Raw genomic sequence first — 16,232 nt, 5'->3', positions numbered from 1 at the left:
TCCTCTTTTCCTGTAGTATCTTCCTTTTCTTTTCTTTCAAATGCTGGAGAACCCAGGACTCTGTCCTCAGTTCTCTTCTTTCCTCTACCATACTTACACCCTAGATGATCTTGTCCCAGGACCTCAATAAATACAGGCTGATTATGCCCAAATTATGTCTTCAGCCTGGAATTGCCTCTGAACTATAGGCTACTCCTAATATCTGACTGGATGTCTCTCTAGCATCTCAAATTTAAAGTGTCTAAAAAGTGAACTCCTGATTTCTCACTCTCTACCAATCCTCCTCCTCCTCCTCCTCCAATAGTGTCCCCATCATAGCAGATAGCACTTCATTCACTGAGTTGCTCAAAAATCTTGGAATCATCTTTCATTGCTCTCTTTTTCTGATATCCCAGACTTAAGTAGGAAATGATGTCCCCAAACTGATTATGTCTTACCTCTTAGAGTTCAAGCCACCACCAACTCTTGACTGACTACCTGCCTCCCATTCGGTCTCCCTGTTTCTCTAGCCAGATTGTGTCACTCTCCTTCTCTGAGCATCCAATGGCTCCCCATAACATTTAGACTAAAATCTAAAGACTTTACTATGGCCCACAGATACCTGCATGATCTGTCTCCTGACTACTTCTCCAACCTCATTCCCTAACACTTCTCTCAATTATTTGTCTACATCTTTCTCCTTAAATATCTCAAGATTATATATACTCCAGGGATTTTACACTTGTTGTTTTATCTCCCTGGAACACTCTTTCCTCAGCTATTTGCTTGTAGGACTGCCATGCTGCCCGCTGGGAATATAAATTATGTCTCCTACTTTGATGATAAGCAGCTCTTCTGTTTGCATGTCTCACCCTCTTGTTTTCTTCATATTACTCATCTCTACCTTATGCATTATTTACCAATAATAAAAAATCCTCCAACTAGAAGACAAGCTCCATGAGGGCAGGGGCTTATTGTCTTTGGTTCATTGTTATATTCTAAGGGCCTGGCACACAGTAAGGCCCCAAGGAATATGGGTTGAACTAATGGGGTTGCCAAAATTAACAAATAAAAATACAAGTTAAAAATGTCTAGTTAAATTTGAATTTTAGATGAAAAGGATTTTTTGGGGGAATAAGTATGTTCTAAATATTTTCTATATTTTATCTGGCAATCCTATGAATTAATGAATTATTAACATTGATAAGCTATCTAATATTTGTTAAATATTAGTAGCCATCATCTAGATGAAAACCAATCATTTCTACAGAGTAAGCATTCAAATGCTTGACAACTGATTTTGAAAATGAACATTTCCTCTGTCCTAAGGTCTGTATTGTGAGATGCTAGCAAATAGGTCTATTTAGGGGTAGATTTTTTATGTTTGCTAGTTGGATAACATGAAGACTATTAGAAGAGTTATCTATAGATCTGTATAACTAAAATTCAAGAACATAATGCTGAAGGATTTTAATCTAGGCAAAGTATATTTGATTAATTATAAATATCAGGGCTGAATTATTTATAGATGAGGATAATCAGCTAGCAATGTGAATATTACTTAAATGGCATGATATAGAGGAGAGAAGGCTAGATTGGGAGTTTGGAGATACAGGTTGTGGCCTCTGATCGTCAACTCAGTTACATGAGTGGTTGTATCATATGACCATGCTGGGCTCCATTTCTTCATCTGTAAATTAATTGTGTTTGACTCTTTAATTTCTCAAATTCTTTAAAGCTAAAATCTCCTTTGCTGTATCCTGAAAATATACATTTCTTAGATGATAAAGCATCTGCTAAAATGATGTTGTGTATTTTGCTACGGTTGGAAAACTGTGTGGGCAGGTCTTGGGCAAATATATACTTAAATATTATTTTGGATATCTATGCTTTAAAGTTCATTTTTCCTGCAAAATGAGGTATTTGTTTATTCATTCAACCAAAATTATTGAGATAATTTCCAGGTATGACTATTTTTGCTTTTGGAGATACTAAATGACTATAATAAGATTGTCTGTGCCCTTAAAGGAAATCATGTCCTGGTCCTGGGAGAAATACATGAAAAAATGTAAGGCCAATATGAATTGTTATGATAAAAGTAAATACCAGGTAGCATGAAGGCAGAAAAGAGGAAGAGATAAATGCCCTTTTAGTAGAGATTAAAGTGAAGATAAGGATAGTTAGAAAATACCTAACAGGAATATGTGTATCTTGAGATAGACATGACATTGTAGAAAGAGTAGACGCAGTCAATGTCTATGTGTGAATTTGTATAATTGTTTTTTCCATGGTCAATGTCCATGTGTGATTTGTATAATCAGTCTATGTCTATGTGTGAATTTGTATAACTGCTTTTTTCATGATCAATGTCCATGTGTGAATTTGTATAATTGCTTTTTTCATGATCGATATCCATGTGTGAATTTGTATAATTGCTTTTTTCTTCCAGTGCCACTTTTCTAATCCACACGATGGAGCTAATATTTGCCTCCAAGAATTTTGGGCAGTGTTGAATGAAAATGTCTGACACACTGAGTCAGGGTAATTTCCTGAATCGCAACTACACTTTTAAGAAATACACTATTTGATTTTTCATTGAAGATGATTAGTATTTTTTAAAGGCTTTAGTTATTGGTGACTCAGTGCCAATACATGTCAGAGATTACAACCATCTTTGGGAAATAGAGAAAAATAAGAATAAAGTCACATAGTTGTGTTAATGTAAGCTTACTTATTATTCTTTTTTGGGAAGCATTGTCTTTTATTCTGAGATTAAGCCCTTCTTTGGCTGTAAAATATAATTTCTTTTATGAAAGGTTGATTAAGGGGATGGTTGATTGATTGGTTTTAAAAATAATATCTGTGCTTTATAAAATACAAAGTTAGCAGTAATATGCCTGTCATATAAATATTTTGAAAATTTAACATTTTTTGAAATTTTACTAAACTGAAAAATTATGGTAACTATTGAATAAGAATATTTTCCTTATGATAAATGGGGTTCTACATAATGCTTCCTTCATTAAGTAAAAGTGAATTCTCATTTTAAAGATATATTTAAGGGGCTCCTGTGTGGCACAATCAGTTGAGTACCCAACTCTTGGTTTCGGCTAAGGTCATGATCCCCAGCTTGTGGGATCAAGCCCTGTGTTGGGCACTGTGATCAGCATGGAGTCTGCTTGGATTCTCTCTTCCTCTCCCACTGCTCTTCCCCCCCCCCCATTCCCTCTCTCTCTCAAATAAATAAATCTTTAAAAAAAATAAAGGTGTATTGGAGATATATTCAATATTCTCTGACATTAATAAAGCCATACATTTGCAAGGACTATCATTAATGATTTAAAATGAAAGTTCAAAATAGTTCTAATATAGTTCAAATAGTTCTATTCATTTACTTTCTCACTCAACAGCTATTGAACACCTACTCTGTGGCTGATATGATTGTAGGTACTTAATTCAGCTCTGAACAGGAAAGACTAGATCTCTGTCCTTATGGAACTGATACTCTGGTGAAGGAGATAGGCACTAAACAAACAAATCATATTTAATATATTATTATCATTGCATCAAGTTACTTGCACAAGAGTACTTGGCCAGTGCGGGACTTAGCTCTTATAATTCTAATATTCTCTGGACAAATTGTTCACAGGGCTTCAAAAATTGCTCAACTTACTAATGAAACTATGAAAAGCTAGTTTCATAAGAGTAAGACTGCTTTAGTTTTATCTCTCTGGGGCACTTATTAGGTGTCTAACTTAGGTAAAGTCTGAATCTCACTTCTCTCCATCTGTAAAATGGACATGAGAGAATATTGAAAGATAATGATTAAATGAAATAATGTAGGGAAAATACAACTTGGTTAGTGCTCAACAAATCTTAGATGCTATTACCATTATCATTAAATATTAGTTATATTTATGCTCAAGAACAAAGAGAGTAGGGTGTCTTAGCAGGTACAATAACAAGAAAATTCTGGCCCCTTGTCTTAAACTACTAACTGGTTGCTGACTCATAAGAGACTTTTGTTGCAGCAAAGTTTAAGGTATCTGTTTTGACTTTATAGTTGTGCATTGATCAAATGAACTCCAGTGAAGTTCACTTTTGTTATTTGATGACTTCAGGGAGACTTTATAAAAAGCATAGCCAGTACTGTTACCTGGGCAGCTTATTTACCTCTCAGCAGGGTGCCTATAACTGCATGAAGTCACTGGCCCTCTGTCACTCTGATTACTTGGTAGACTCTGGACAAGGATTCATAATAATATGAAGGTGCAGTTTGCATCAGTGACTAAGATGATCTACAAAAAAAAAAAAAGATGGATGGGACATCCTACGTGCTTTCTTTTTCCATTTTGTGATACTCACTTCCAGTTTAAATGTAGCAACAAAGTATTTATTTTCTTATTTATTTTGTATATTTGATAAATATTTAGGATGTCTATGGTGGGCCAGGCTCTCACTGAAAATTTTGAGCTTTATCTGACAAATAGGGACATCTGAAAACTTTACAACCCAGAATCAGCAAGTAACATGTTTTATATGACAGATAATTCTTAATTAGAAAGTCTTTTTCTTTTTCTTTTTTTAAGACAAAGAGATACATAGCATGAGAGCCTGAGAGGGGGAGTGAGGGGCAGAGGGGGAGAGAGAGAAAGAATCCTAAGCACCCTTCACACCCAGCACAGAGCCTGACACAACCCTGAGATCATGATCTGAGCTAAAACCAAGAGACGGACGCTTAACTGACTGAACCACCCAGGCGCCCGTCTTCATTAGAAAGTCTTAAAAAAAATCATGAAAATTAGAGAAGCAGTATGAAGCAGTTGTCTTGGAAAAAGTTGGAGGTTTGGAGCCAGATAGATTTACATCCAAATCCTAATTCTTTGATTTATTAGCTATATAAATGACCTCTCGCTACTTCGCTTTCCTCATTGGTAAAATGACAAGGATAGTATCTAGTTCATGCAAGGATAGTATCTAGTTCATCTAAGGTAGATGAAACTACTACCACTCAATAGAGATAAATATTAATTTCTTTCTGTTCTTCTTGGCACTACAAGGGAGACTATTAAGTGTAAGTATGGGTGTGCTTGATTTTTATCCATTCATTGGCCGATTCACTGAACAAACAATCTTTGAGTGATCCCAGTGAGGTAGAAGATATGGACATGTGAATGGCCACACTGCAAAGAGACCTACTCTGCTCAAACATTGTGACCCCCATGAGGGCTGGCCAGTTCCTCAGAAGTTGGGGGATTCAATGCCATCCAGTACAGCCAAACAGGAGCTAAGCATTGCTGTCCACCAAACGTTGGGAAAGTTGGAACAACTGACATTTTTTTTTAAAGATTTTATTTATTTATTTATTTGTGAGAGAGAATGAGAGAGAGAGAGAGCATGAGATGGGGGAGGGTCAGAGGGAGAAGCAGACTCCCCGCTGAGCGGGGAGCCCGACGCGGGACTCGATCCCGGGACTCCAGGATCATGACCTGAGCCGAAAGCAGTCACTTAACCAACTGAGCCACCCAGGCGCCCAACAACTGACATTTTTATTGTGGGCAAGACTGCCTGAATGAAATGCTTATTTATTAATAAGGGAATACATTAAAGTGATCCTCTGAGCTTGATTTTTCAACATTTAAAAAATGATTTAAAACACATGAATCAAATTTTATACAAGTGCTGTGGAAAGATAATAAATTGAATTTTGGGATGATAGGTTAAGTAGTGAACTGAGCCTACAGCCTGAGTGATTGATGAAATGTGATTGCTAAATATGGATAACAAAAGTGTGTTTGTGTGATCAATGTGTGTATGTTTGTTCATTTGAGAAGGAGATAGATTCCCCAGACACTGCAGGGGATTTAGGTATACTTTTCCCTTTTGCTGTTGCTTAGAGGGCAGGTACAAACCTCGGAAAGAGGAGCTACAAGGCATGAGGAAGTTTTTAAAATGAACTCTTGTGTCACTTGTGGGAAATGGGCAATGTCCTGTCTTCTATTTCCCCAGTACCCTGAAGAAAAAATCCTTGACCTGATTAACAATTATGGTTCAGACCATGACAATTATGGTTCACAACATTAAAAGTAAGCAGTCTATTTTTACTCCTGTTATTCTAAGGATCATGCTGGATGCTGGGCATGCAAAAATTAAAAGAGCACCATCCCTCTTAAGTGCGCTGCATAGAGGTTGGGGGGAAGGGTGTAGACACATTAATAAATAAATACAACACAGTGTTACAAATACTATGATCTGTATCTCTATATGCTATAGTGTGGGCATAAACGTGGAAATGGTCACTTTTTTTCCTGTCAGTCAAGGTTAAGTCAGAAAAATAAAAGTTACTCTGTGTATTCCAGTTTTGAGAAATTAAGCCAAAGAATTAGAGGCTTTATATCTTTGGAAGAAATGGGGCATCTTAATTTATAAAAATAGCCACCAATGTTCTTAGCCTAGGTGACCAGGGTATATAGTTCTTTAGAGTTCATTGGGAAGCCATTATAATATTCTATAATTTCTGGGAAGCTCCTATTAATACCTCGCCCACAGCGGTGAAGTAGGTGACTCTCAAGAGCATTGGGGGTAGCTTTCAAAACCCTTGTCCCTTACCAGCTCTCTCCTCCACCCCAAAGTCAATATATTACATACCATCTACCTTAATTTGATTCCCAGTTTTCTTTCTTTCAAAGTCTTTTTTTCCCTTTTATTTTCTTTGCTATATCACAGGCTTATGCTTGAGTTAAGAAACTAGTTGATTTGGGACAGGATGCCAGAGACCTATTAACAGAAGAGGCCAAGAAATCTCCAGAAGAGGAATTCATTCTAAGGAGAGAGAATTAGTGCATACTAGTTAGATTCAGAGAAACGTAGGCAAGGTGGGATGGAATGAATGACTTAGATACCACCATGTCAAGCACACAGATTCTTCTTAGACTGAATCACCTAGGACTTGCTTGCACTAGGGCAAACAATTATAATAAATAGAGTGAAATACTCAAAGATCTGCACTGGTACAAAATGGCAGCACACTGGTCCAGGCAATTTACGCAGTGATGAGCAAGGTTAGGAATGACTATTAATGTTAAGCTTAATTCAAGAAATATTTCTCCTGCTCCCAACTTACAAGTTAATAACCTGTATTTAAACAAACAGAAGTTTGGAGAAACTGGCTTTAAATGACCCTTTTCATAGTCAACAAAGCTCTACTAGTTCCCCCTTCATTAGCTGTCTTAGATTCCTTCTTCTATTTCCCTTACTCACTCTGCTTTAGGCACACTGACCTATTTTCTGTTTCTCAAATACCAACTGTGTTATCTCATATTCAAGGCCTTTGCACTTGCTCCTTCATTTTCTTCAGGTCCTCATTCACATGCCGCCTTCTCAGGGAAATCTCTCCTGAACTGTGCCCTTTACCCTCCAGCGTGTCTTACTCTGCGTAGTGGATATATGTCACCTAGGATTTCCCCCAGTATTTAACACTTCCTCTCCTCATTTTGATAGTGTCTCAAATTGTGAATCTAATAGTTTCCAATTTTTTCAAAGTAGAAAAAAAAATTTTTTTTAAAGGCTTTCTTGACAATGGAGTACAGCTACCACTATCAGATGGAAGGTTTTGACTTGGAAGGCAACTGTGTGACAAACAGGCTGAATGCAGGCATTCACTGGGCTAATGCAAGTGTCAGCAGAAGCCATGAGCTCCTGGGTTGGCAGGAGAGAAAGCAGCCGTGCTGATGGTGCAGAGGTTAATGACAGTAACAGTAGCAGCAGCAACTTCCTAAGGGGTCAGTTTTGTAATAGAGTCCTGGAGGTGGTTGTTGTGTGAACTTACTATTTTCCTTAATAAATTCCTTCCTGCTGAGACAGCTAGCAGCTTCTATTGTCTGCATTTAAGACTCTGACTTATAAACATGCATTTATTTTTCCTCATGACATCCCACATATTATTTACTTGATTGTGGTGCTTATTGTCTAGTAGCATGTATCCCAGTGTCTAGAACAGTGCCTGGTTCATAGCAGGTATTCAATAAATATATGATGACTAGAAAAATGGGCTAAACATGACAGATCCCCTTTTGATCTCTAGATACTTTTAGCCATTGGTGTTAGTTATTCCTTATTACATAATTGCCCCAGATTTTCATGGCTTAAACTTGCAAATATTCATTATCTTAAACAGTTACTATGGGTTAAGAATCTGGGAAGGGCTTAGCTGAGTGGTTTTGGCTCAGGGTTTCTCATGAGGTTGCTGTCCAGATGTTGGCAAGGGCTGCAGTTATCTGATGGTTTGAGTGAGGCTCAAGGATTTGCTTCCAAGATAGCTCACTCATATAGCTGTTGGTAGGAAGACTTAGTTCCTTGCCCTGTGAGCCTCTCCACAGGTGGCTTGAATGTCCTCATCATATGGCTGCTGGCTTCTCGGGAGCAAGTAATGAGAGAGAGAGAAATACAATAGCTTTTATGACCTAGTCTCAGAAGTCTACCACAACCACTTCCAACACATTCTATTCATTTGAATCACTTAGCACTGCTCACACTCAAGAGGAGGGGAATTAGCCTTTTGGAGAGAGAAGTATCAAATAATTTCTGGGCCCATTTTAAAACCAACACCACTAAAACATGCAGTGAAAAATGCTGTCAGCCTATTTCCCATCTCTTTCTTGGACTGACATCTAATATTTCTTCATCTCCTTTTCCTTAGTAATCATACTCCAATATTATCTGGAGAATCAATATGCCAATCTACAATACCATATTTTCTGTCTCTTTGAGGTTTTATTTGGCCATGTGATAAGGTTCTGGGAGGCTGCTGACTCAACAGGAGATGAACTCTTTTCATACTTCTGTCCTTTCCGCCTTCCTGCTTTTTGGAATGTGAACATGATGGTGGGCTCTCCAGGACACCCTCTGGACCACGAGCAATCTTGAGAATGAAATATATAAAGCACAAAAGTGGAGAGGATGAGGATTGTGGACTCACCAAAAAAGCTGTGGACTGACTACCTCTTCTATCTTGCTTAAGCCAATATTACTTTGGGTTATTTATAGTCAAACTATTTCTGATACCTGTCCTTGGAAAAGTGATTCAACTTGTCTTTTATATACTCTCTGTCTTGGGAAATTGTCCTACCCCACAGGAACTCGCTGGCAGAGCTTAAATGGAAAGTGTTCGATCCCAGTCCAGGTCTGTTCCCCCCGCCCCATCACATAGATTCCATGGAGACAGAGGGAAGTCCTTTTCTAGTCATCTTGGAAAAGCCAGAAACTACTGATATTTTCTTTCCGTTCTTTAGATATCAGGGGCTTTGTATCATAACAAACTTGAGAAAGTCTCACAAATGCTTTACTAATTTTGGTTTTAAGTGAGATGAATATCTCTCAGCAGGAGAGATACTGCTTTTCATTTTCATTCTTGCTGTCTGCTGAGCTCAACATTTTATCCTACACTCTGTAGCTCACTGAGACTTTCTGATATTCCTTTACACTCAAACCCATCTCTTAGATTCCTTTCCAGACTCTAGAAAACCCCCTACAATAACAACAGTATATTGTCAAAACTTTTTTTTTTTAATGTGCTACATACCTTACAGTGATTATTTCTAATGCTTGTGGCCATTTGGAACAGTAGCACGATTACTATCTCCAGTTAAAAAGGAAGAAATCAAGCCCTGGAACCTTGCTCAGGGTCACAGAGTTCAAAAGTGGCTAAGCATGGATCCAAATCAGGCTCAGAATGACCCCAGAGCCAGTGTTCTTTCCACTTCGCCTGCTCTTAAACTCCACTGAGATTCTTGCTGGACACAGTTACAGTAGAAAGTACAAATATGGATTGAAAATTATAGTGTAATTGCCAAATTGGCTGACTTCAGCATACACAGTCTTGGGAATCCATCTGTCTACAATATTTTTTTTTTTCTTAATAGAATTTGTTGAAACCAGATCAGCACATCCTTGCTAGCGGGGGTCATTGGCCAGGATATGGGAATCACTTCATGAAATGAGTGTTTATTGAAGTAGAATTTTTCCAGAAGGTTGTGTTTTAAGTGAGAACCCTCAGTGGTAAACAGTTAGACCTTGCCCACCTCTCTGCTCAAACTCTCCTCCGGTCCTATCAGATGGGCAGTGGCAACAATGGAAACCACAGATGTGCCAGGTACAGTGAAGCCTGCCAGCGGCAGGAGGGAGGAGGATGGAAGAAAAAGACAGATGGTAGGAAATTTCACATATATGTCCACCTAGCGCAATACATTTTTTCATTATGTAATTTGAATTAATATTTTATTTAACTTTCACATACCCTAATGGCTAGGTTGTATTATTCATATTTTATAAATGGAGAAGCTGATGGTCAGAGAGTTTAAGGTCAACAAAATCATAAGTGCAGAGAATGATCAAGTTAACGTTTGAATTCAGAGTTGTCTGATTCCAAAACTCATGCCCCTTGTAGTAGATCATGTTACCCCTTCATAAGCAGTAATATTAATCATATCATGTTTTTATCTTGCTTTATATTTTACATATATTCTCTCATTTACTTTCATAATAATTTCATAACACAGTTGCGATGGTCAATTTTATGTCAACTTGGCTAGGCCACAGTGCCCAGATGTTTGGTTAAATATTATTCTAGATGTTTCGATAGAGGTATTTTTTAAGATTAGATTAACGTTTAAATCAGTAGACGTTGAGTAAAGCAGATAATGCGGGTGGGCCTCATCCAATCGGTTAAAGACTTTAATAGAAAAAGAATGACCTCTCCAAGGGAAGGGGCATTTCTGCTAACAGACTGTCTTTGGACTTGAACTGCAACTCTTCTCCGAGTCTCCAGTCTGCTAGCCTACCCTGCTGATTTTGGACTTTGTCAAGCCTTTCCAATTGTGTGAACCAAATCCTTAAAGTAAACCTTTTTCTCTTGCTGTATATTTACATCCTGTTGGTTCTGTTTCTTTGAAGAACTCTAATACAGTAGTCATTATAACCCCTTTTGAGGATATATAAAGAACTCCAGAGAGGTTTATTTTTTTTATTTTTATTTTTTTAAAAGATTTTATTTATTTATTTTTAGAGAGAGAGAGAGAGAGAACACATGAGAGGGGGGAGGGTCAGAGGGAGAAGCAGACTCCCTGCCGAGCAGGGAGCCCTATGCGGGACTCGATCCCAGGACTCCAGGATCACAACCTGAGCCGAAGGCAGTCGCTTAACCAGCTGAGCCACCCAGGGGCCCCTCCAGAGAGGTTTAATAATTTGCCTCTTAAACTGGTGAACTCTCCAAGATCACACAGGTAATAACTGGAGGACCTGATATTCAAAATCAGTTCATTTGTCTCAAGCCTACTTCTTTTTCTATTTTTTTTTGAAATTATTATTTAAAAATGAATACACAGTGAAACACAGTTTTTTAGTTTCAATGGCTGCTCTAACAAATTACCACAAATTTGGTGGCTTAAAAGAACGCAAATTCATTCTCTTACAGTTCTGGAGGCCTCAAGTCTGAACACTGAACTGAAGTCAAGGTGTGGGCAGGGCTTGATGGAGGCTCCGGGAGGAGAATTCATTTCTTTGTCCTTTTCAGCTTCTAATGGCTGCCTGTATTCCTTGCTTTGTGTCCTCTTCATCTTCAAAGCATATTACTCCAGTCTCTGCTTCCCTCATCACCTCATCTTTCCTTTGTCTGTGGTCAAGTTTCCCTTTGCCTCCCTCTTAGAGGGACACTGTGATTACATCTGGCTCACCTAGATAATCCAGGATTATCTCCCCATCTCAAGATCTTCTTTTTGGGGCACCTGGGTGGCTCAGTCATTAAGTGTCTGCCTTCGGCTCAGGTCATGATCCCAGGGTCCTGGGATCGAGACCCACATTGGACTCCCTGCTCCGCGGGAAGCCTGCTTCTCCCTCTCCCACTCCCACTGCTTGTGTTCCCTCTTGTGTCTCTCTCTGCCAAATAAATAAAATCTTTTTTTAAAAAAGATCTTTTTAATCATATCTGCAAAGCCTGTTGAGCTGTATAAAGTAACATTCACATGTTCTGGGGATTAGGAGTTGGGTATCTTTGGGGGCCATTATTCAGCCTACAAAGCTCGATTTCTTTCTATCTCTTTCCCTCTCCATCCCCCTCTCTCTGTAATGTATCAATTAGTTTTAGTTTGATTATGCAAATGTGCTTACTTTTCTTTTACTTTCTCATTTACCTTGCTAATTCTATTATGAAATAGATTCAGATAAGAGCTCTGAACAGGAGTGATTAGAAATACTAGAACCAAAGATCTAGAAGATTGTTGAATTAGAATAAACACATTACATCTGTCCTCAAAAAGTTATGATTTAGGATCCATAGACATCCTCAGAGCCCTTACACTAAGCCTTCTCCCCCAGGGAAGTTTATCAAATCTATTAATTAACTGCAGAGGTGACTGATGAGCAGCATCTTTTTATTTGCTTCCCTCCTACTTAGGAGAATGACCAAAATGTAGGACCCAGGTAGGAAAGGAAGCAGAGGTAACTTGAATCCTCAGGCTTTTAATCAGCTCCCTGATGACTGAGAGCTGACTGGAAATCTGATGCATCTATGGAAGAAAACTTACTCTTTTCCTGTGGGTTCTTATTTCCTTCATCCTGAAGAAACCCCCAGGGCCTCATTCACTCAGATCTCATACCCATACAGCAAATTCTCTGGTGTCAGCAGCTTATTCTCTCAGCCTCAGGAGCCTCCTGTGACTTTGGGGGTCATGTTTCAGCCAGGCAGAACTGTGCAGAAAATCCACCACTTAGTATGTGATGTCCGTGAACATAATGTGCAGAGCTTTGACTCTCCATCAGTGGGATGTGGATAATAATGTCTTTTGCACAGAGATTGGAAGGGTCGAATACAAGCAAAGCTATTGTTATTGCCTATCCTCCTTTGTATCACCTCACAGCCATTATTAGCCTTTGACCTATTACTGCACCTGCTAGAGTGACAGGCAGAATAAAAAGCACCAGACGTTCCATATTTAGAAGCAGAGCTGTTAGTGCTGTTCTTCTTTGCAGAGACAATGCTAGCAAGTGCTAAAGGCAGGTGAGAGGGTTTTGACAAAATGGTTGTGATGATACAAGGATTTCCTCCCCAACAGCCATTGCCTCTTCTCAGCTAATAGAGCCCCAGTTTTGTCCTGACATTGGGCAGCCCTGAGCAGCCTGCAGAGGATGGTGCCTGACTAGTCTAGGCCAATTATGATTATTAGTCATTTTTATCAGTGACTTGGCCAGGGGTGGCTGTGTGATTTCTTTCTAGTGGATGAGACATAAGGGAACCTAAGGGAACTACTCTGAGGAAATTCAGGGTAAGATTTCCTTCCTTGGTTATTTCAGTTATCTCCAATTCATTTATTTGGTGAGGGAGTGCGGGAGTCCCATCCTGGGGTTACAGGGATGGCTGAACACATGACACTTGACACTGGACAGATGAGATTGGCAGCAGTTTATTAGTTACATATACTCACAGCCCAGGGGAGGAGGACACCATGCCATGCAGGGCCACGTGGGGATTGCACTTGGGAAAACAGAGTGGACAGCCAAGGGCCATGGATGACAAGCTTTATAGTTTTAAGACTGTGGGTGCTCCCTGGATCTTGTGGAAAGATGTGATTGGGTTGTTTGAATAGTTTGGTGGGCTTTCAGGGAACCGAAACTTGTTACTTAAGGATAATCAGGAATTGCACTGGTCACCTTGATAAGGAGGATTGTTTGGCTATAGGACCTTATCCATGGGAACAGTATGGATAGGGACCTTTTAGGCTATAGGAGGCCCTCCTACTTTCTCCAGATATTAAGACAGCACATAATATTTGGCCTTAATTTTAGGCCATGTAGCCTATTGACTTGAGAGAGGTGGGGATGGGGAGGGGAGAGAGAGGGAAGAGAGAGAACCATTCTTTCTTCCCCTTTGGATATTGTCATGTGTAAATATGATGGTTGTAGTTAGAAGCATAAGGTCAATTGTGCAACTGTGAAAAGAAACATTGTAGATATTCCAGGGTCAGGGGAGAAAAAAGAGAGAGCAAGACCGGGTCCCTGGTGGATTCTTTGAAATTGCTCAACTTTCCCTGAAATGTTCTACTACCAGATTTCTTTTATATGACAGTAAACTTCTACTATTAAACTACTTTTAGTCTGTTATTCTGACCCTTGTGGTTGAAGTATCCTGACAGGGAAGGCTAGATGCTTCTACTATCTGCTAGGGACATGTTTCCTGTGATTTTATATATGTCTTTTTGTTTGTTTACTTGTTTCAAGTTTTTATTTAAATTCCAGTTAGTTAACATATAGTGTAATATGAATTCCAGGAACAGAATTTAGTGATTCGTCACTTACATATAACGCCCAGTGCTCATCACAAGTGTCTTCCTTAACATGTATGTCTTTTTATATATATCTTATATAATGTCTTTCTGTGACTAATGTGGTGATTGTCTTGTATTGTATTTTATAGTTATACTGTAAGGGTGGTGCAGAGTCCATCTTGGACCAAAATGAAGGACCAGAAAAATCAGAGAGAAAACTCCAATGGAAAGTTATCGAGTCCCTCAGCCTGCTGCCCACCTCAAAAAGAGAATCTGACTTTTATTTGACCCTGAAGCAGAATTTTCACAAAATTTATTGATAATTCCTTTGTCAATCCCTAAAATATAAATTTACCCTCAGGCCATTGAGTACCCTCAGGCTGCCTTATATGTTACTTGGAAGAAGATGGGGCTGCCATATATCTTATTTTTTACCTATATTGCAGTCCATGAAAAATATACAGTTAACCTAGGTTATCTACGTTAGAAACATGACAAAATAAGCCAAAAATCGAATAAGGATCATATCCTTGAATAATGGAGAATACACTTTCAGATTCCTATCTTCTTTGTGTATATATATTTAATAAAAATAAGCAATAAAAATAGAATGATGTCACAGTTTTCTTTTGTAGAAAAATAGAAAAATTTGATGATTACCAAGATTATTACCATGGTATTACCAAATGACTTTATTTGCTTAAACTTTGACTCAAATTGTTTCTGAGCCCTTAAATGTTCTTTGCTGTCATTTTGAAAATTATCTATATTAAAACTTGTGTAATAAAATACTTTAAAATCCTTCTGGTAAATTTGCAATAAAAGCTTAAGAAAACTTGACAGCGTATCAGTTTCGGGTATTAGAATATAATTTTCAAAATACTCATGTGCAATATTTTTTCTACTAAAGCAATGGAAGTTATTGGATTTTGAAGACTGAAAAAATCTCATGAATATGCTCTCAATAGAAAAAAGTTTATGCTCTGAAACTAATAAAAACATTTAATCAATTCAATTCAACCCATTGAAGAATTATGCTAGGTCAAGGAAGAGTAGCTTTTCCTAATCTTCTTGACTCTTCACCTTCTCAAAGGTCTATGAAGACTAGACGTTCAGGGGTCTCTGAAGGTCACTCGCCACATTAGACCTCTGTGCAAGCCAGAGGCCATCCCCTTTCTGGGCAATACCTTGTGAACATGTCTAACAGGTGCTTTCAGTCCTTAGTTGCTCTCCTTCCCTTGGCTTCTAGGTAGCAGGGGCCAGAGAATGAAGAGCCTTGTATGCCATGCTAAGGAGCTCTCACTCAATTCTGTAGTAATTAGGAGTCTTCCAAGATTTAAGCCAGAAGGTTTGGATATGATTTCATTAGCTTTACAGCAGGATCACTGTGGTGAAGGATACCTGAGAGGAGACTTGAGCCTGGAGCTACTGAGGAGGTGGTTATGATGGTCAGGAGAAACAGAATGAAGACCTGAGCTTACACAGAAGCCCTGCAGATGCCACCATATCCAGGGAGGTAAAACTAAAAGATCCCAAATGAATATGTGGGGGAGGAGAGAGGGAAATGGAACAGTGAAGGGGATGAGACAAGCTAATTAGAATTATGTCTACTGTAAAATTGAATTGACTCTAAGGTCTGAGGTGACCAGGAGCATAGCCATAGGGTTGTACCACCAATTTTAGCCTCCTAACAGATGATACAGTCTAAGGACTTTTTGTTTTGTTTCCTTTGGTTCTTTTCCTTTCCTTCCCTTCCTTTCCCTTCCCCCTTTTCCCTTTCCCTCCCCTTCCCTCCCCTTCCCTTTTCTTTCTTCCTTCCTGCATTTTTCTTCCTTCCTTTCTTTCTCTTTCTTTCTTTTTCTTTCTTTCTTTCTTTCTTTCTTCTTTCTTTCTTTCTTTCTTTCTTTCTTTCTTTCTTTCTTTCTTTCTTTCTTTCTT

Source organism: Mirounga leonina, unplaced genomic scaffold (genome assembly GCF_011800145.1).
Source record: "Mirounga leonina isolate KUSES-001 unplaced genomic scaffold, KU_Mleo_1.0 Mir_173, whole genome shotgun sequence".
In the NCBI taxonomy this organism is placed as follows: Eukaryota; Metazoa; Chordata; class Mammalia; order Carnivora; family Phocidae; genus Mirounga; species Mirounga leonina.
Note: the sequence above shows the minus strand (reverse complement) of the source record.